This window comes from Anomalospiza imberbis, chromosome 1, assembly GCF_031753505.1.
Source record: "Anomalospiza imberbis isolate Cuckoo-Finch-1a 21T00152 chromosome 1, ASM3175350v1, whole genome shotgun sequence".
NCBI classification, from domain to species: Eukaryota; Metazoa; Chordata; class Aves; order Passeriformes; family Viduidae; genus Anomalospiza; species Anomalospiza imberbis.
Window position 1 is genome coordinate 10,166,632 of NC_089681.1, and position 22,683 is coordinate 10,189,314.

The 22,683-nt window shown below is 40.1% G+C and overlaps 1 long non-coding RNA gene across 2 annotated transcripts; it reads left to right on the forward strand.

Annotated features, from left to right (window-relative positions):
• Positions 1 to 9,234: 9,234 nt before the first annotated feature.
• On the forward strand, positions 9,235 to 22,365 carry LOC137475280 (uncharacterized). 2 transcript variants are annotated; one of them, XR_010999814.1, is made up of 4 exons: positions 9,235 to 9,388; positions 18,434 to 18,484; positions 19,747 to 19,918; positions 21,715 to 22,365. It is a non-coding gene; the product is annotated as an uncharacterized lncRNA (long non-coding RNA). The 2 variants fall into 2 exon arrangements; XR_010999802.1 differs by lacking the exon at positions 21,715 to 22,365 and having other exon boundaries at positions 9,242 to 9,388; positions 19,747 to 20,142.
• Positions 22,366 to 22,683: the final 318 nt, after the last annotated feature.

Here is a 22,683-nt window from a genome sequence, read left to right on the forward strand (position 1 = left end):
CCTCATATCACAAACTCACAACAGTGAAATCCTTAACTTTTATATATTAAAAAAACAAACAAACAAACAAAAATAGTCTTAACTGAGATACGAGCTATAGCTAATTTATTTACCTCATTCTAAACAGAATGGCAACCAGGCTATCTGGTGTGCTCTCCATCTAGGTTAGCTTGAAACAAGCCAAGTCTGTTGTTAGAGCATAAGAAAGCTCGGCTGGGTCCTCTCATACTGACCATACTCCATCAGGCATCTAAAATCCTTAAATTCTAAAGATCTCATGTCCGGCCTCACTCCCTGATTGGAGTGACCCAGAAAGGTGGAAAAGTCTCTCCTCCAACCTGTGCCTTCAAAGAAAGACTTGGTAGTCTTCAATCGTCTGGTCTCAAGGTAGTTTATTGTATGTTATCTAAAATATTTTCTTCCTGAACTGCTGCAGTCTGTTCAGCAGGTCAGACAAAGGCACACACGGTGCCTTCTTTTATATCATACATTACGTGTTAAATGTTTATGGTTTTTCCCCAATGCCTATCACCTATACTGAACAGTGACTTTCTACTCTAAACCAATCTGTGAGTGCCAACATCACCATGAACATGGAGGTTAGGAAGGAGAAAGAAGAAGGACAGGGCACACCCAAATCCCTCCATCTTAGAACTTCTGACCCCCATGTACAAAACTCAGACCCCTCTGTACATGGCCTAAAACCCCCCTGTACAGCACTCAAAAATTCTTCCTTTCACTTTGTGACTACTTCTACTATAATATCTAAATTTTGTGATTTCTTGTTCTTCCTGCAAAGTTGGTAAATTGTTCCATGGATCAGGTTCAAAGCCACAGGGGTCTGTGGCTGCATTCCAGGGTCTCAAATGCTTTTGACCTGGGCCCGGAGCATCCAAGAGTGTCCAAGGGACATTCTGGGTTCCGACAATCTCACATGGGAATGAGAATTTTTTGGGCATATCTAGAGCCTTTCATCTCCTGTGCCTGATTGACTGTGTTCTATGTCGTGACAAAACTCACTATCCTGATCTGCCACGGCCACTTGCAGAAGCAATAGCTGAATATACTAGGTTATCAGAGACTGTAAAAAGAATAAGGAACCTAAAGTACATTGCAGATAGATTTATGGTGCTGACACCATAAAGCTCTGGCTGATCACTTCTTTACATGAGGCACCATGGAAACGTTTTTGTCAGTAGAAACCTTAAGATAACCTGGGATTCTTCTGTCTTGCTCTGGATGAGTGCTCTGTTGAAAGTGTAAGTTTTGCATGAATTCAGGAACTGAGATCTAAAGGGGTCCCTGATGAGGGACCAGATGCTGCTCAGACATATTGAGAACCTGGTACTGAAACCAAAACATAAGCTTTGATTTTAGAACTACTTGTTTAAAAAAGCCCAAAACCAAGTAGCCTTCCCCTCCCTGTCCTGAAAACAAACAAAACTAGAAATAATAGTAAAAAGTACTGTTTAGGCTTTAGCAGTTAAAAGCCCTTTAAGGAAAGAGAGATAATTCAGGTCTGTTCATTAATTGTGTCTAATATCTCCTCCTACACAGCACTTGAGATGTTTTAGCAATGCAGACCAGAATGCACTACTTTTGCCCAACAAAAAGCACTCAGCTCTAAGTCACAGGGATATCCTCTGTCATTGTCTCTTTGCTTCTGGCCCTTTGAATCTTGCCCTTTTTTTCTGCACACTGATATTTTCACAAGGATGGTGAGTAGGAATATCCTGGTGCTCAGGACCTAACCCTAAAAATGTCAGGCTGAAGTGCGCTGAATGCAGATCTCCCTCTGTGTGAGCACTGAACAATGTAGACGACAGCCATGACCTCTTCTTCCCCTCATAGGGCAGCTGCTTTTCAAAGGGGGAAAGTTATTCATTTCCTTGGTACTCAGCCTGATCACTTAATACTACATGTTTAGGAAACAACTTTGGACTGTGAATCACAAAATATTAGAGGTGAAAAGTCTGAGCTGCAGAGGTAACATTTCAGACTCCCCTCTCAAACGTGTCCTGTAGGAACAATTTGTTTAGGTGCTGGGATTTCTGGCTTTACAGACACAAATATCCCAGACTGCTGCACACAGGATGCACACTGGGACCATCTGAGGACCTTCTGGTCATTTAAAAAGTGAAACTTTAATGTGAGTATGAGGCACTGCAGAGGATATACATCTGTTTAGGGTTTTGGAAAAATGAACTCAGAGGAGCATTGTGGCACAGCCAACTGTGAGGAGAAATAAGTGTTACTGACTGACAGACTTGTCAGGCAGCCAGGTATAATAAGGTTCTAGCTCCATGTGGAAATAATGGCTTGTGAATGTTTATTTACTTTCCATTACTTTCAATTTTGATATTCTAGGGAATGTTTTGGATGACAAAATGCTTTAGAGTACAGTCTTCCCTGAATAATGGAATGGATTCAATTGACAGAACAAATAAACTTGAATACTGAGAGCAAAAGAAAACATAAATAGGCAAGAGAGAAAAGTGGTGGGAGGCAGAACAGAGAGACAAGGGAGGGAAATTGCATGCCAAGGTCACAGATCAAGACAGTAGCTAAGACAGAAATAGAATTCAAAAGAGTGGCTTGCTTAGGTATTTTTTTAAGGCTTAACAAGTTATATCCTGTTTATTAAGTTTAAACAGATTTTTTTATTTGTTCAGCTGACTGCAATAGCAACTGTAAATATGAGTCAGGTTTCTTTTCAGATCCTGAATGTTTCTTTGAGCCAGCTTATTCTAAATTATCATCTTATTCTAAATATTCCCACTTATAGTGGGAGCTGTGTTTTCAAAATCAGAAAGCAGCCAGTAAGACATCCCATTCTGCTGCCTCTGAGCCATCAAAGTGCCCTGGTTGCATGTAGAGATCCACTGGCTCCATGGTCTGCAGCATACAGCTTGCTTTGGGAGATGGGGCTGTTGCGTCTTCCCAAACTAATTGAGCAAAACCTGTGAATCTTTTAGCTGAGAGCTGGAGCAACTTCATTCTGTGTTGATCCAACTCCCTTGCAAAGACTCAGATTGAGCCAGGGCTCCAGGACCATTCTGAAGGGCCCAAGGCTGGGATGCTGCAAGGCAGGAATGCTGGAGTACAATGAGAAAGCAAAGTGCAAAATAACAATTAGCTCAAATATAGTTTATTTCAAATTTTACTTTGATTTCAGATGGTCTGAGTTACACTGTGATCCATCAGCCAGGTATCTCTCTCACCTGAGAAGGGAACCAGAGAAAAGGAGGAGGTTGCATCTGTGCATACATCTGATGGAGAGGAAGATGGAGTTCCTAAAGCCTGTTTCATCAGAGAACTGATGAATCTGCCTTTGAGAAGGTTGTGTCTTGCTCATTTAAGAAAATTTATCCCGTGTAAAAATAAATAGACAAAAACTGGTCATCAATCTTCACTGAAGCTTTTAAAAATGCTTCTGAGGTATTACAGATGGAGTGAGACCAAAGCCTATCGTGTTAATTTTTTCCACTATAAAATATGAAGATATGCGACTCTGTTTACCATGCTCACCAGTGCCATTTTTGATTCTTCTTGTAGTAGCTGGTTTGAGTTCATGCTTTGCCTGATGGCTTCACAGGTTCGGCTTTGACTGTGTCGCTTTGGGGTTTGTTTTACTTTTTAAATATCTTCAACTGAAAAAAGGAAATACAAATAACTATGCATCATGGGCATATTTGGATTTAGAGCTGAGCTTGAGGTGTCATGGGGGCACCTGCTGAAGATGGCCACACAGACTAGCTTTCCTGCACCTAAAAAGTCCTTGCAGTTTTCTAAGTACTGTGAAACCAAGGTCTCAAAAACCAAATTTTTAATGTTGTTTCAGTGGAACATAGAGGTTTTTCAGTATATGTGGAAAATATCATATTGCTTCCCTTTAATTGCTGAACCATGAATTTCATGGGTCTAATTTCACATACTCCCACATTAGAAAATGCACTGTATAATCTCTCTTCATCTCAGCTTCTCCATCAATCAACTGGGAAGATTAGCAACTGATTTAGGAGTACTATGGACTTTAATTAATATGTGTACAGCATGTTGAGATCCCTGAAGAATAAGATGCTTTAGAACATCAAAGAATAAACAATGACATTCTTTGTCTTATGTCCTGGAGTCAATAGACTTTAACATTAAGCTTCAGACCTATAAGGGATTCAGACAGAATGCCTTTGCAGCACTAAGTAAAATCAAAATGTGCAGCTGCCAACAATTTAATATTAAAAAAATCGCAAGCACTTATTTCCTATAGTCTCAATCTGAGAAAACATTTCTGCATGTTTTCCCACTCCTTGTTCTATCTGTAATCTTACTATTGCTGAAATGTTCAGCTCCAGACTACCACAGGGTGATCCTCATTATCTCCATGATGTCAAGGAATGATGCTTGAGGTTCTCACATTAACATCACCAGCACAGGTAATACATCTGATAAATCTCAGCTGATCTCTGGATGTCCATGACGCCTGCCCATAGTCAGAATGGGCAGAATATGGTACATAAAATACCCTTAGAGCAGAGCCAGTGCACCCAGCTTTGGAGCTGAGTGATCACACTGCAGTCCCCTCCCAAGTTAGCAGTAGCTAGTGCTGACCTCCGTTCTCACCCTGCTGGTCCTCCATACGGCAGTGGATTCTGCTAGTGGAGTCAAAGTTTGGCTTCTGACCCTGCTGAAGGTTTGTGAAGGTATTGAAGGACCCTAAGAACTTTTGTTAACTGTATCCTTACTACAAAGTGAAGGAGAAACCCTCTTGGAATTACAGGTAACCTGAAGTCATGACTTCCTTCTTCCACCCACTCATCCTCAACTCCCTAAAGAGAAGTGTGAGATAAAATGCCATTTATCTCTGGAGAAGATTCTCTCTTTGAGAAATAGGAGGCAGGCAGGAAGCCCAAGTGAGGATCTCTACTATATCTACAATTAGAGCAAACCCAGAGATGAGACATCACACAGAAACAACAACAGGGTGTGTATATATAGTTACTGCTGCATCCATAGACACAAAGTGCTAGAGTATTCCAGAGTTGTGTATTTTCCTGAGCAAATTCTCAACTATAAGCAGTCAATGATCTTTTAAGTTAAGTTAATTTCATTCAGGGGCCAAAGACTCAGAACCTCAAAGTTTTTCCTTGTATCTGCATCATTTATGAACACCATAAAATGATAGATATTGTTCATTATTCATTAACAAAACTACATTTCCCAAATCCTGTGAATATTAACTAAGATGCCTTATAATTTTCAATGCTTCCAGAACTTAATTCACTTGTCTTTACAAAGACTTTCCAAATGCTTAATAGAAATCACATGTTTTATGATCCCTAAAAGTGTCATTACCCTTTGAAGTCTATAGCTGAGACAGCAAGTTTCTGATTTTTTTTTACAAGCATTCATACTTCTACTTAGTTTAGTTTTTTTCGTTTTTCTGCCTCCTTATTTAGTGTCTGCAGAGGCAGGGAAAGGCATCCACAAAGCCAAAGAGACCACTGGGGGTCACACAGGATTAGCACAGAGCATTTTTGAGTCTCAGGCTAGACTCTGGGCTTATGCAAGTCAGCAAAGCTTGACTAGCCAAGGATATGGAGCTGGAGTTTGCAAGGCAGCAAAACTCTCCAAACAGAGTACAAAATACACCTGGCACCTACATGATGGTATTCTTCAGGTGAAGAGATCTTGTCTGTCTGGGGCTGGAATTTCTGAAGACAGAGGGAAATGTTTTCAGGAGTGAGGCTGTGTTGCACTGGGAGGTTCAGTCACTCACGAGGCATTAAAAAATGCAGAATAACATACAGCAGAGTTGAGTTTTCCAATTTTTCACTGAAAGGAGAGATTATAAATCTGTAGCTTTCCCTTTCCCTCCCTCTTTTCACTGCATTGTTGGCTCTTTCCACTCCCAGTCCCTAAAGTGAGTCACCATTTTGCCTTGCCCACATTGCTGCACTGAGAGAGGGCTGTGCTTCTTCCCCATCCCTAAACAGTCTCTCTTATGGTCCCCTTCAGATGCATCTCAATTCTATTGGAACATCATATAAATATTGGAACATATAAAAATATTAAAGGGAGAGGACAGTTGCTCTCATTTTCCTGGCTATCACAATTTGGAGTGTGCCAATTTCCAAAACTGGGATTGCTGGATAACCACCAGTTATCTGCACTCTGGCTGTGCCTCCGTGGTGTAAAATCTGCCTCCTGGTGACTGCAGGAAAGGTCAAGGACAGGGCTTGTCCTTGCAGTGAGATGGAGGTCACAGAGTCTGAGAGCCCTGAGAACAGTTTGTGAATGAAAACATTAGTCAGATGTCATGACTGAGGGGAAAAAGGAAGGACAAGAGTCTTCTCTAGACCATCACACACACTTGACAACTACTCTGCAATATTCTGTGGTTTTTACTAACTTAAATCCATATTGCCCTCCAAAATATCTGGATGCTACCAATGACTCACAGAATGAGCACTTGAAGTTATGTCCACTGCAGATAATTGTACTGCTGCCCTGTGTATAAAAGGTTCTCTCTTATATGAGATATTTTGCTGAATGTAAATCTGAGGGACAGTCTGATATTGAAGCTTTGCTGAAAGAATTTTTAGGACAACTGAATAAAATAGAAGAGACGAGACCCTGGGTCTTGACAGCATTCATTCATTCATTCACGAGTTTTCAGGAATTCAGTTGTGAAATTGCCGAGCTGCAGTATGTTTCATCTTGCATAAATAAGCTTTGTTGTCAAAGTTAAGAAAGATGGGAAATATGACAGTCACCTTTAAAAAGGGTTCAGGGATAAATTTTGTCATGATTCACAGTCAAATCAGTAGAAGCAACAAGAAGAGTTGAATTAGTAGATGTGGGTAGGACAGAGACACCAAGCTTATAGTGGAAAAGATGTGTCAGCTAAAATAATTAAGTTTATTTTAGACAGCTTTTCATGAAGCTCTTCAGTACATTCTTAGAAAAAAAGTAAATTTTCACAGGACAAAGGAACAAATCATCATCACAACTGGAATAAACTTAAAAGATGGAAAGGAAAACTTATGGATAAATGTTTAATTTTTACAACTGAAAGGAGCTGACAGTGGAAATCCACAGAGATCCATATTCTTAATGCACATAAAAAGCAGCAGAAAAAGAGGGTGAAGAGCTCTATGGCAAAGACTGCAAATGAAGTAACATAATGAGACCTAGAAACAACTGGGAAGTTAAAGGAAATTCTCATAAGACTGAATGAGAGGAAAAAAATGGCAGATCCAGTACAAATGCCAAACAGTATTGGTAGAAATCACATCTGCACAGCCAAGGATTGTACTTTAGCTTTACTCAGTCATGGTAAAGATCTGGGAAATGCTGAGTGCAATGCCCAATAAAACATCCCTCCAATGCTCAAGGGCAGTCCAAATTTAGGCAGAGAGCTAGCAGAAGGGTACAGGCAAACATAAAGCATATATCTCTATGCTCCATATAAATTCACAAGATATGAGCTGCTGAAAAGCCTTTACATGAATTGTCTAGTCCCGATGACCTCATTCTTTTCTTATTTACAGTCATTGTGAGCAATGGGTTATTAAGGTAAATGGACTTTTGTTTTGACCCTGAGGGGTGGCTCTTGTGTTAAGTAACATGAGTAACAGCTGTTAGACATTTGTTCAAAGTCCAAAACCCAAGAAAAATTACACTTAAGAATAAGACAACAATTGGATATTGACGGGCAGGCGTGATGACATAAGTTTTGCAGAATGAGTGATTTTTGAGTATTCACAGTAACCTGCTGTTCAAAGGGTAGATTTTTCACTGGTATTGTAAATTAGACCCCCTATCAGGTCCCTCAGGCTGGACAAGCACAGACACTGATTATTTCTGAGCACTTCACTCACTAGATACATTATTACTGACAATACAATCTTTTAAATTGGTTTACAGACCCCTTAATTTTAGGATATTCCGTTTTCTTCCCTATTGCTAAAAGACATTTCTAATCAATATCCAGGTTTGCTGAATTCTTTTCCCCCTCCCATGATGATTTGCTAGCAGCATTTTGAAAATGCAGCTCTCTTCTTCCAATGATTTACAAGTATAGGGACCATTCTCACCATTTTGAAAGCAGCTCACTGGCATTGCTAAAATCTAAGTAATTTTATAATAAGGAAAAGATGGCCCCAGGCTCACAGTCAACATTTTCTTGAAGGGATGCTGGATGTCAAGCCTGCCTGGGAACTCAGAGAGACATAATGCACTGCTGGACCACAGGGTGTCCAGGTGGGAAAATCAGGAGTGATGAGGAGCACAGCATGGGTACATGGACTCGGAAGGTCTCTTATCTTCCCTGTGGGGTAGACACAGGATCCCATACAGATTGAGCTCTACCTGTTCTTACACCTCTTCCCCCTCTCTGGCAGGAAGGCACCAATTAGAGTCGAGGCTGAGGGCTGTGAGAGATGCGATGGTGCCACGAACACCAGAGAGTGGAGCCCACATCTCCAGGGTTTAGGTGACATGAAGGACAACTGACAGCAGAAGCAGTGCAGATGCAGGGCCACAGAATCGTGTTAGAGGCAGGAGATGGATGCTCAGGGGCACAGACCTGATCATGTTGTTGTGGCTGCTGAACTCAGGGCTGCAGGTCACTTCAGTCAGGTAAGCATGTGTGGATGGACAGCAAGCTGAGCCTCTGGGAATCTCCCTTCCTGTTTTTCTCCAGGAGAAGCATGGCCACTGAATGACTGTTTTGTGGGAGTCAGACTAAACTCTTTAAGGTCTGCCCTCACTTTTTGAAGAACAAAATACTGCTGCTGTTATGGTGAGAAGAGCAGAGACAGCTTGGCTTGTTTTTACACAGACTGCAAACAGCAATTCTGCTGTGCAGAGCACTCAGCTCAGTGCATTTTCCTCTGATCACCTTTCCCCTGGGGCTCATTGGCAGGCATCAGCTCCCTGCATCCCTGACTGATGCTTAAGACCCCCTGGCACGGTCTGGAGTGCTGTAACTGAAAGGGCAGCTCCTCTTGGCTGGGGCAGTTGTGTCAACCCCAGCGCCCTCACCTCTGGAGCTGAAATGATTTGATAAAAATGCCACTGCAGCAGCTATGGGCAGACAGCTCTGCCCCTCCCTTGTCAGTCACTGCTATCTGCCGGCTGCCTCTGCGCTTTTCATCTCCCTTGCAAGTTGGAGGAAAAGAAATAATACATAGCTCAGCTGTTTCTGTCTGTAGGCATTTAAGCTGGTAAGGCTCAGCTGTATAAATCTTCCCAGCTGTGAGAACCTCAGTGCTTTTATTCCCATGATAAAGCCTTTGGCTCTAAATGTGTTTCAGAGATATTCAAAGTGGAAATCTTTCTCTCCATCTGGGGAATTGCTTGGTGTCGACTGACAAGGAAATGGAAGGTCAGTAGCATTAAAAAAAAAAAAAAAAAGCACCCTGGGTTATAGAATTAACTTTATACTAAACCTCAGTGTGTGTTTTAGGAAGAGAGGGGTGGGAAGGAGGCATGGGGGATGGGAGGTTCGACTTGTGCAGAGCCTTTCATTGGAAAACTAATGCAGCCATCCCCAAGGCGCTGTGCTGCTAAGATCTGGCATTTTCCTGCTGCAATGGAAAAGGAAGACCAATACTTTCCCTTATAGTAACCTTTGCTGAATAATCAGTGTAGTGACATTGAAGTCAGTTCCAGTGGGAAATAATTGCTGTCGCTCCCAGACACAATATGGAAATAAGATGCCATGGTGACAGCAATGGTTTTGAAGGGCTGGCAAGGAAATACCAATCAAAGATCAATGTCTTGCAGGCAAAGTGTTCACTTAAAGTCAAGGAGAGAATAGTTTAGGCGGAGAGGTTTCTCTTGAAACTGATAGGGTTTGGACAGTGAATGGGCAAACTCAAATAAAAACCTGGATACGAGGAAATTTTAGTTATGCAGATAGCTCGAAACCCAGGGCACAGACTTGCAGCTGAGCATGGGCAACTCCTAATCTGAAGGGTATTTCAAAGGTCAGCTGCTCAGATGGGTAAGACAGCACCCTTGCTATGGTGCTAGGATTTGGCTTCCACTCTGGGTTCTGCTGAACCTTTTTCTGTTGGTGACCATGAACATGATCCCCGTTGCTTTTTCTGCCTCAGTTTTTTTTGCCTATAAAAAGAGCAAAGAGCTCTTTCCTTTCTCCAAGGGTGTTGTAAAGGTATCAAAATGCCCATTGTTCAGACACTAAAGTAATGAGCTGAGATGCACTTGAGGTCTTTTTGTTGCCCAGACTTAGGCTATTAAATAAATATGTTCCATTGGTATAATTTTCTTTCAAATAAATCACAAAGAGTTTTGTTTGTGGAACTGATACATATACCTGGAAGAAATTATGATTCATCCAGCTAAGTTTTATTCTTGGATCCTTGAAAGCAGTCAGATTTTTTCCTTCTTTACCACCCCAGGAAGACTGAATATCCTGGTGTGATCCATGTCCTCCGCAGACAATGGTATGGGAAAGCTAAAGGAGTCTCTGTTTCAGAGATAAAAAGTGCACAACTATATTAACCTACTGACAAATTTGAATTTAAACACGTAACTGAGAGTCTCCCAAGCATATAATAATCCAAAGGACTGGCTCCTTATATTAAAATAATAAATAAATAAATAAATAAATCACCTAACTCTAAGGAGTGATATATTGTCAGCATTAACAATACCTTAATGATATTTCTCCTCTGGGAATAAATACATGGATTTGAATAATATACAGAGCTATCAACAAAGCAGAAGCAAATACAGCACCTACCATTTCCTCTGGCTCTCATATTTCTAGGAGGTAAATGAAAGTAAACCAAAGCAAATCAATGTGATCATGAAAACATATGGCATCAAAAGCAAGGGGCTTCCACATGGCTTACATGGGAAACAGAATCTGCCTTCCATCAGCATAATGAGAATTTGTTTCCATGCTGTTCTGATAAAGCAGACCTCAGCTAGAAGAATAAATATGTTGGTGTCTAGGGATAAATTTAATTATTTTACATTTTTCATTGGTTTTATATGACCAAGGAATGCAACTTCTTGCTTGCCATTAGCCGGACTTGGATGGCTCACATCTGCCTGCAGTAAATGACTCTAGATAAGCAAGATCTCACAGGAATAAACTGAAAGAAGGGAAAATAAGGGCAACCTGAAAATCAGCACACATTGTATTGGCAATAACAGCCTGCAATAGAACACCCAGCTGCACAGATCCAAGGAAGGATGAACTGGGAAAACAGATGGATTTGTTTGGGTCAGAAATGGTAACTAATAACTTGACTAAGCTTCACCACTGATGTGTCATTTCTAAGACATTTAGAAAGAAAGATGTGTCTCATGAACTTATGAGGTGCCCTCTTACAGTGCTGGTGTTGTGTCATATGCAGTGCATGAACCTTAAGTCTTGGTGCAAAATCCAGCCAGGCAGGGAACCATCAGCTGGGAACCTTAGAGAGGTAATTTCACTCACCACGGGGATGGCTTGAGCATCCAGTAAAGATATGGCTATTTCCCTCTCTCCAAAGGAAAAATAAAAAAAAAAATTCTGTAGTAGGACTTGAAAAGCTGTTTACTCTAGCCCACAGGTCACCTTTATGAGGAATAAACCAGTCCACTTCTCAGGGCTGCCCACCCAGCCCTTTGCCTGCCTTGATCTTTTAAGCTGTATGACTCAAATTCTCAGAGTCATTCATACACATCACACCTACTGATGTGATTTTTGAAAATTGATTTGAGTGGGAAATAGCATCCAAATTCTGATGATGATGGCAGCTAAGCTCTTTTTCAGACAAAATATGACAGTGTAGAACATCTGCCGCAACGAGGCAATGAGCCTTCGCTGATGGTTAATGCAGTACTGAAGGATAATCTTTTCACTATAATTTTAATTGTCTTTCACTCAGAAATTCTATAGCATTTCCTGTGTCCATGTCCTTTTTTTCCTGACCTGTTACGTCAGATGAAAGACGACCATCAATCAGTATGAATCATGTACCAGAGCTTGTATTGGCCAGCTCAGAGGAGGCTCTGCATTAAAATGGGCAGGAAGAAAATTAATGACCTATCAAGCACATATCACAATTGCAGTGTTTTAGAAGTTGTACAGAGAAAAACTAATTAAACTGACTGCCACGGACCCAGGACAGGAAACTGGGAAATGTGCCAAAATGGTTCCCAAAATAGCTCTTTTCAAAAATGCTTTTTTTTTTTCTTCTTCTCTTCTTTCCTCACTTCCCTCCCCTTTTTAGTCACCCTGACATTTATTTCTGCATAGAACATCCCAGCAGTACCTTTTTTCTATCTAGTCCCCAAAAAATTCTGCAGATTACGGTTGGTGTTCCATGCACAGAACAGCTACTCCTCATTGAAATCCATCACATTTCATAAAAGAGCATAGTACATCTGATACATCTGATACATCTGATACATCTGATAAAGAGCCACTCCTCTACCTGCATTCCCTGTGGGTGGGCCTCAGCCTTGTCCCAATGTGGCCATCCTTATGCTCTTGCTAAAGAAATAGACAGCAAGATGGAGTTTTTCTAGAAACAGATGATGAAAAAAGAGGTGAAAAAGTCAAAATACATCTCCTGAAAACTAGTTGGAAAGAAATGACACACAAAAGAAACTCACAAGGAGAAGGACTCTCCTTGAGGTCGGGGCAGTGCTTGTCTCTGTCCCAGATTTTTTGTTGGTGACACTGGAAGAGTCACATTTTCTGTATGTCACTGCACCATGAAGAAAATTATGTTTTCCTTTCCAGTTAGGCCCTATAGCTCTCCAGGATAAGAAAATATAATTTATCCCATATGTCAAACACCATAGATTCTTTAGGAAAATAAATTGTATGTTGTCCTTTGGTGGTTCCACTATTTCTTTATTTGCATTTAAAACCAGAGTATCATGGAAAGAACCATCTTTGGTGTACATTAGAGAAACAGATGCATAAACCCTTCTAAATATGACATAAGTGCTTTTGGTTAATTACAACCCAGAACTAGAGCACAGACATGCAATGAATGGGAAATTCAGAAGTTTCTCCTATATCCCAGCTGTCAGAAGGTACCTAATTTCCAAGCTCCTGTAGATAGGAATTACATCTCTAAAAACACTGTAGTATGCCAATGTGTTAATTTGTTATTCTGTGAGATTAATATGTAGTAGTGGGAGGCTGCATCCCTTTATCTTCAGCAGTCTTATGCTGATTTATGCTAAAGAAGTCCTACAGAGAGGGAGAGATATAAAATGCATGTTACACTCTAATCAAGATTAAAAGGAATAAAGTACTTTTGTTTCTACTATCAAGTTTGGCCAGTGATAAAATATTTTTCAGGAGAGCTGACAGCCTCATGCTGCTTTTTCCCAGAGATTTATGATTCTGACACTGGGGAGAAACTTCATTCACCCAAGTGCTGTGTCATTCTCATAAAGGCACAACACAGAATTCCCCCCTGCACGACAAGAAGTTTCTTTGAGTATTAGCAAGCTAAGCTCAAAGTGCCAGGATGCAAGTGAGCAGCAGAGATATTGGTCACAGAGAAAAAAATTCCAATAGCAATTTTAAACCAATCTTGCGAAAAGGCAGCTGGATTCCAGAGACTGTGACACCAGACACTCCATCCTTCTGTATCATGCCAGCAGATTTGGGAATCCTTAGGGATCCTTGATGCCAGTTTTTATTCACCACCCAGATGAGATGTAGTTGGGTTTTTTCCCTTGTTTCCCTTGTTGAAATTGATCTGTCAGTTCTTTTCCTTTTTATGGAAAAAAAAAGTTGTTTAAGTGTGATCCCATTTAAGGATGTATGTGCAGACTGATAATTTAGATGTTGTTCATCAGTTCCCAGATACAATTTTTATAAGAAACTGAGTGACTTAGGATCCTCCTTCTCAGTTGTAATTAAAATATTTAAGAATTTACATCACAGTGAAAGTCTGAGCCAGCCATGAACCTAGATGGCTCTTGGGAGTTAATTTAATTTAGGTCTCAGGGTCACCTATGCTTTTTTCAAGATACTCTAGTTATTTTTTAAATTGGATGAGATCCTGAGAATGGGCTGAGGGAAGACTGAGTAGAACTTCATACGTCTATAGTCTGTGCTAAATATTGTGCAGTTTGGTCATTTCTCCAGAAAGTAAGAAATTTGTTAGACCAAGATAAACTCACCAATGTCAAAAAAGTTTGCTTATGGGTGAAGAGCAGTAGCAGTTTTGAGGATAAAATTCCTAATCCTTTATGCAGTAGATCCAGGGCACTGTGAACTAAATGCCATTTCTCCAGGCTTTAAACACATATGCACTTAAATCAGCCTTCTGGGATATAGGAGTGTCTGTGCTGGAAGTTCGCCTGAAGTTTAAAGCACTAAAATAGCATTTCAGGCATAGCAGAAGTCAACTGATTTTAGAGAAATTTTGACCATAGGATTAACTATTGCCCTCCCAAACTTGCTGCAGCACAGTATTCTCCTCTCTTTGTTAGTGCTCAAAACTGCATGGTCAAAACAGCAGTGAATTTGAGCTATCCTTTCACATCCTAGTTTTCAGCATTAAGGAACAACTGCATCAGCAGTTGGGATCAGTAGGAGGCAGGGATGAAAACGTGTGCCTAGTACACATCATGGCCTCCATCTTTAGAAATCTGGCATATGCTTGCAAAGACCCTTGCCTCCTAAGCTGACCCCTATTTCCTTATCCTGTCCTCCTCCTATGTGCTGGCTGGGATGGCAGTGGGGGAAACCTCTGTTAAGTACAGACCAGCAGGGAGACACTGGGCTGTTGCTGACTGTGAGCTGCTAATAGACCATGCCTAGAAAATGGTAATTATTATGGCATGCTTGTCTGCTTAAATTTTTGCTCTATTCTTGGGTCAGTCCAAAAGCCAGAGCTGTGAACTGGTTTATAGCTCAGGTCTATTTCTCTCTTGGCTGTATGTTGCTTGGTGCATCTAGTTAGTTTCTAACTGATCAATCTTGTCAACAAGAAATTAGGAAGTATTTAGCTTCTGATTTCTCTGCTATAATGATAGATTCATAGACATTAAGTGGCTGGTACTTACAGCTACCTCATATTAGCTTAAGCTGTGGCTAAAGCACCAAATTTTGATTGTGAGACACAGGATTCAACCTCATGGCTCCAACTGTCATGTCTAACTCAGGTAGGTATCTCAAGGGAAAAAGACAAAATTAAAATAAATTCTACTCCTAATACTGTGAAATCTGATTAGTGCAGAAAGGGCAACTCTGAGCCGATATTTGATATGGTGATGATCACATTTAACCCCATTAGTCATTCCTGATTTGCTTAGCATGTGCATCATGCTGGACCAAAAAAAAATATTCAGAGACCAAATCAATATGTTTCTTTTAACACTGGGTGTGCCCTTGGTTCTTTCAGTTCACAATGACCTCAAGTGCTGACATCTAGATTTGATCCAAGTTTTTATTCTGCTTTACAGAGATAAGCAGAATAGGGAACTCCTGATTCCAGCACTAAGGGAAGCAGGAGTTACAGCCATTCTGGGAATATAATATAAGTTATTTTGTGCATCACAGTGTATCCAGTGGCACCATTAATTGTTCATTGATCCTCTATACCTAAAAGGTTACTGCAGGGTTGTTTGCCAGCATCAGTTAAGCAGAACACTGGTTGTGATTGGAAAAATATTGAACACTTTTTATGCTAATGTTTTGCCTTGTCACAGTTCTTTTTCTGCTGGGTTACTCTGTTCTGACCTGTCATAAAACACCTGTTCTTTAAGTGGTGTCTTTGCATGTTTTTCCTGTTAGTCTCTTTTTCTCTCTCTTTCCTCTTTGTGAAAACATAGTTCTGACAATGACTTTGGAAAACCTCACAGCTGTTTTTCTTATTCCAAAAAAAGTCACCCCACCACCCACAAAGGAACCCTCTTGGCTTTTCTTTATGACCCTGCCATTGTGCGGGTCTGTAAAGCACCCTGCTCCTTAAAAACTGTGCAACCAGCCACTGTTGTGGTATTTTATTCATCTCTTTGTAATTTTGGTTTTGGGTAAAACTGGATTTTTTTCTCTAGGACAATGATGCAGGGGGAGGAAGGGAGCAAAATTTTAAAAAGAGAAAAGCTTGATGGTCAGTAAATAATGAAAAACATTGACGTAGCTGAAAAGACTTCATGAATCAATGAGTCATCCTGACAAAGGCATGTTGTAGAGCTAGGAGTCAGGGAAACATCTAGACATTTGGCAAATCTAATGAACTCAAATAACAGATATATTTAGCAGTGCTGTGTGACATGAAGGATGATTCTCATAGTCAGGTTAACCCTTCAACAATGGCAGGCATAATGCCAGTCTTCTAAGCACTGACTGAGATACTGGGCAGGAAAAGTCCTGTCTTCTCATGGGGAGAGATTGATGTAAAGAGGTGCGTAAATAATCATTTTCCTATTCGACCCTTGTGTTTGTGAAAGTGACATCCACATGAAAAGCTGTGGTAAACTACTCAGTACAAGGTTATCCAAGCAGGCTCAGGGGAAAAAAAAGTATTTGTTCTAAGAATGATGATGATGTTTTTACACCTCTCAACAGAGCAGATACAAGGGGCTCCTTTTCTAATGTCATACAAAAAGCCCAATCCCAGACCCAAGAGTGTCAGTTCTTTGGAAGCAGGCCAGGATCAGTAACTGTCTGTGCCACTCAGAGGTGTGGAAGGGCAGAGCAGAATTGTCAAAATCAGGCTTTATCATCTCCACAAATTGTGAGGACAGTACAGTCTCAGAACAAGTCAATCAGGGAGAGTCACTGCAGACAGAAAAGTGAACTGTACTGATCCAGGAGTCAGGAGATTGAGATTAAACCTACCAGTAGCACAACAGGGAGGTGGATGATTGGATTCAAGTATTTTATCTACTTTATCTACCTTAAGAGACTTATCTGTGCCTCTTGCACAGAGAAGAAAACTGCTTTCTGGGGTTAGCTCTCAGTAGGGCAGGTACCACTCACCAATGGCATTTCTCAGGTTGGTACCTGATAACTCACAGTGTCTGGGTTAGAACATAGAATTTTTTCAGAATTTAATTTCTGGGAACAGCTTTGGTTTCCTTTTAGTTTCAGAAAGAATTAAGAAAATTAATTAAGAGAAATTTCCTTCCCTCTTTTTTCTATCTGAAAACATTTCTCTATTTCTCCTCTAAGTGATATGGCCAGTATGCCTCAAAGATCCTCAGAGGGTCACTGAGAATATATCTAACTAAATGCCATCCTCAGACACTCTGAGGGAGGTGACTCTCTTTTAGGGAGATTAACACAATGCCATTTTACCACAAAAAAGAGGTTAACTCTGATATTGATAGTTCTGCTGACTGCTCAATTATTTTCACCCCAGGATAGGAAAAGTCTATGACAGACACTACAGAAAGGAGAAAATAGAAAGATTAGGAAATATTAAACTGAATGGCAGCAAAAACTGGCTCAGTCTCACCAGTATTAATTGAAAGGATATTTCCAATAACCTTTGTTTAAGTTAAAGGAGAGCACGGTTTTCCAATACTGGATCAGAATACTGGATTACAATTTAGGATTAAGTCTAGCCTTTATCATGACCTTGTTGTAGTCTTGACCACTCAATCATTGTGCAGTTGGGTCCTTTTCAGAAAAATGGAGTTCACACTGCTTTCTCAGTGACTGTATAGTTTCCCACAAGGCAGAAGCCCAGTGTGGTTCCCTCTGTCCCCAGAAAGGGTTGATGAGCCCCAAGCTGAAATCACAAAGTTTTGTCACTGTCCCCTTGTTGGACAAGTGACCACTCACTTGTCTCTGTTTGTGAGTGGTTTGTTAGCACAGGATAACCAGAATCCACATTTTGGGCCGGTCCAAAAAGCTCTGACAGTGACATCAATATTGCATTTCAAACATAGACTTGCTTTGTACTGCTGCATCTGGCCATCCTATAGCCACCACGAAAAACACCACAGGAGTAAGTTGATAACCAGCCTGCTTAAAATTTCAAGCATTTGCAGGGCATTATTTGTGAACATTCTCCAGAGTGAGAATGATACAATTCATTAGAAAATGAGTTTTCAGATGAATTTAACAGGAGAAAGAACTGACACCTCTTGAAGGAGTCATTGCAAATGATTTATGCAGTTTAAGTCAAAATTGACTATGAAAGGTTGTTCGTCCCACAGCTGGTGGAGTGATTTATAGCTGATAAAAATGGTAGCATTCAGGCAGCCAATCTCTATCAAAACCAAACAAATTTATTGCAGTGTTTCAAAGCTTAATACTTCCTTCACAGAGCAAAACCACAAAATATGTGTAAGTTATGTTAGTGGCATGTGTCAATGGCCAAAAAGAGAGGTTTTGAGATGGAAGGAATTCCGTACAACATACCTTCTGTGCATTTAGTGAACATCAAAAATCAGCATATTCTAACTGCAATGTTTCTTGTTTCAGTTTCCTGGAAAGACAGTTTATCCTGAAATGTCAGCACACAGAAAGATGGAAGTAGAAGTACAGAACTATCCCACCAGTCCCTTTTCATTCCTGTTTTATTATCCAAACAGTAAAGTAAAGCAGATTTGTGAAGGAAAACAGAAACCTTACTGTTAGTATTTGGAAATGGCAGGCTTTAAAAAAAATCGAAATACAAGTCTCAGTTGAGTTATCAGTCCCTGATCTTGCCCTGATGACCTATGTATTTTATTAAAAACCTTTGAACCCAAAAGTGTAAGCCTTAAAGGCTTGCAAAGTCTCCAGCAGATGGGGTTTTTTTGTGCATCACTACTGGGCCACATTTGCTCAGCCTGGCATCTATTTTTTCCTCTGCCCCAAAATATTATTATTATAATTTGTATTCTTAAGTGCCAGATTTTCTGATTTTTCTGAGCTGCTCTCATCAGTAGAACAGGCAAAACTGGCTTTAAGCCACTTATATCTTCCCCTGGAGTCTGGAGACAGCCAGATGTCAGTCCAATGCCTTGCATAAATTACAGCAGCCTCAGGAATGTTCTGCCTGGGTATCCACACACACAAAGGGCTACTCTGGTGCCCAAGAAAAATCAGGAAAGCAGAGTGCTTCAGTTAAGTTTCTTTTGCTCCTGATATCTCCTTTCCATTAGGGGAACACAAAGCACAGTGTGATTTTTGGAAGTTCCTGCTTTGTGTCATGAAGAGATTTAATTTTTAGTAAGAACCATAAGAGGCAAGAGGTATCAATTTTGTGACATTGTAGGTCTGGGACACAGAGAATGTAGCATCACTGAAATTTTATTAGCAAGAAATTATATTTTTCTTTCTCCTGGTATCAAACAATACAGGAGAGCAAGCTCTGCTTTCCAAAATTTATTAAATATATGCTATTACATCAGTGAGGTATTTTTTCACCTAATATATCTTATATCTTAGTAATTTAGGGTGCAATCTTGCTACCTGTTCCAGGGACCTAAATTACACCAGCTAAGTGCAGATGCAAAATTGTATCCATAATTTTATAGGTTTAAAAATATATTTTGTGTTAAAGACAGACAATTGAATATAATATGTGTACATGAATGCATATAGAAGATGTAAATCCTGACTGGTTTTCAAGGGAGTATCAGTAAAACATTGCCAAAGGGAGAGAACTGTGTGATATAATCCATCTCAGACATTATTTCATGATCAAGGTAATTTTTCTGTCCCTGTGGCAATATTTTACACAAATAATGCTAAAGAAAACTGTCCCAATTTGTTTCATCATGCTTCTGAATGTAAATCTTCATTTGAAGTGCCTTCTGAAACAGAAAGTGAATGCTGAATTGAAGGGCTTGTGTCTGCAAATGTGGTGTGGGAGAGCCAGTGCCTGAGTGACCAGGAAACAGCAATTATATCTGCTGTAAAAACACCTCCCATGCAGAGAGACTCAAGAAGAGCAGCAGAGAGATATGTCTGTGCACAGTGGTATGTGTCTTTAGCACACAATGCCTATTTCCCTTCTATTTTATATATTTCAATTTCTTGAAACGTCTACCCCAATCAGGTGGTTAATACTTTGTATGTCTCCTCTTTATTCCATGTCCCAGTCCTTTGACCTGTATCTCTTCTAAGGATTCTTCTTTTGCTATATGGTCCTGAGCATATACATTTTATGTAATGAATATGACACAATCTTTGGCATGAAAAAAAATGAGGTGTAAAGACTTTTTTTTATTATTGTATCAATATGCATATTAGAGCTGAATTAAGATCACTAAGACAGCCTTTAATCTGAATTTTTAATACATGCTTTGAAATTGCATCTATATTCCATTTGTGTATTTCCTAAAAATGTAATTTGCCAAGATTTTACATTATCAAATGAGGAAAAAGGATAGACTTTGTAGTCTTTCTATTGCACAGAGAAATGCTGACACCCACACAAATCACTGGGGGGTTGGAAACCTGAGATCTGCCTCTGCCACTAGGCCTAAAGCAGAAACTGATAGTGCTAGATGATTGTCATCCTTTCTATAAAGAGCTCAGAAGGAGAACCAGAAGCTTTTTCAGAGGGTTTTGCAGAGATTTGCTTTATAGCAGACTGACATAAACAAATGCATTGAGTGAAAATGTGGGCTACTCTTGTGGGCACTGCCAAAACCTGGCCATGAAACAAGTGTTAAGTGTTTCTAAAAGTCAAAACCTTTACTCTGAAGCATGAAGCATTAGCAATTTCAATAAACAACTTCTCTACCTTTATTCTTTTCTTTTTTTCTTTAACTACAACAAAACCAAACTACCTCTGGTAGTTTGTCTTGTTGCTTTTTCCCCCCCAACTTCATTATTGAAATTAGCTTCTCTTCAGGAAAAAACAAACAAACAAACATTTGAAACAGGCACATAATGCAGAGTATTGAACACCAATTCATGAAAGAAAAATTATTGGCAGCTGGAACACAATCCTCTCTAATAGGATGTATCAGACTGAGGTTACTAGCTGGCTTACAGCCTCTGTCTATAGCAGTTGAGGGAGTTTGAGAAATGTTTCAGACTACAGAAAGTCTTCAATATAGAACTGGAAGCATAGTAACCTATTGCTTTTTTTGGAAATCATACACATGGCCTGTAATACAAAAAAAAGTCCCCCACAAATATTAATAACTTAAATGAGGTAAATGTTTATCAGATGTTACCCTTGTTCAAGATACTTTCATCCAAAGCTTGAGATAAATTGACAACAGAGTATATTACGGACCCTTCACCCTCTACAGGTGTAGTTTTTGCACATGGGGTTCTTGATTATTTTGTTTCTTGGGTTTTTCTGAAAAAGACTCATCTGGATTTATTTTTCCCCATTACGACTTACTAGAGCTGTTCTTCTTGGCATTGTGACTGGGTCTTGCGAAATTTTACTTTTTATATGTATTTTTTAAGGGAGTAATTTTGTATTTGCAACAGTGTATTTAGAGCTCCTCTCTACAATCAGCTTCTAAGACTTCTTTTACTCTTTTTCAGGGTATTTGAGACCAGAAAATAAAGAGATGTTAATTAGACATGTTTGTTTTCTAATTGGTGAACAGATGGCAAGATGCTCTAGTATTTTAATGGTGACTGAGGCAGGTTTTGGGGTAATACTTTTGTTTAAGTGCCTGGAAATTGTATAAGCACAGCTCAGTTGCTCCTGTTACGTAGCTGTCTGAGACTGACTGGCTGTCTCAGGACGTAGTCACACATCCTCTTTCAGCTCCAGCTGTTCCAGCTGAGACATTTACTCCCCACAGCTGTTCATCACTGCATCCAAACTGGAAATCTTTACCACCCGTCTGATTTATTGGTGGAGAAGCTCTCACAGGCAGTCCCCAGCCTGCTCTAACCAGGTTAAGTACCACGGTGGAAGTGCTGTGCCTGTTTATCTGCAATGCCAGGGAGCAGCAGAGCCTCCAGATGTGAGGGTAAGAACATTCACTGCTCAGGCTGGGAAGAGGAATGAGGTGGGAGAGATAAAGCCACCTCTTTGGGAAGTGCTGTTAAGGACAGGATGAAAGGCATGTCCAGCCTCTGGGAATGACAGCCCACTGCCACTGCAGTGTGCATGCAGAACATCCAGATGCTTCTGTTTCATTTTTGCCTTGGAAAACATCCAAAATCTACCAGCTAGTCTCAAGGCCCTTGCTTTGAATGAGTTTGGAGCTGTCTATATCTATGGAAAGTTAATCACATCTCCAGAGCACTGCAGGGCAAGATCTTGAGAATATTTTTCTTTCTGAAGTAGTCTTTTATTGCCATCACAGTGCTTGGAGAAATAATAAAAAGGTGACATTGGCAAAAAAGACTCATTGTCACTAGATTATTTGACCAGCTCCACCAAGGAAAGATGGCGAGAGAGGGATTTCAAGGAAAACTATGTTTCACACTAGGGTATGAGTGTGCTGTATTCCTCTCCTCTCTTTCTCCCTACCAAATTTCTCCACAGATATCAAACTCCACTCATGTTAATTTTAGAAATATTGAAGTCTTCAAAACAGGCCTGTCATTATTTCTTGGACATGGAAGGGTCTACACATTGTAAGTGGCAGCTGAGCCCAGAAGCTATAGCTGTCCTCTTGGTGATCCATGCAGGAAGCAAGGAATGTAGACTGAAGTAAAATATTTTTTTTAAAATCATAGAAAAAAAAATACATGGCAGATTTTAATTTTTAGAGTGAATTGTCAGAAAGAAAAAAAAAAAAAAAAACAAAAACAAAATCAAC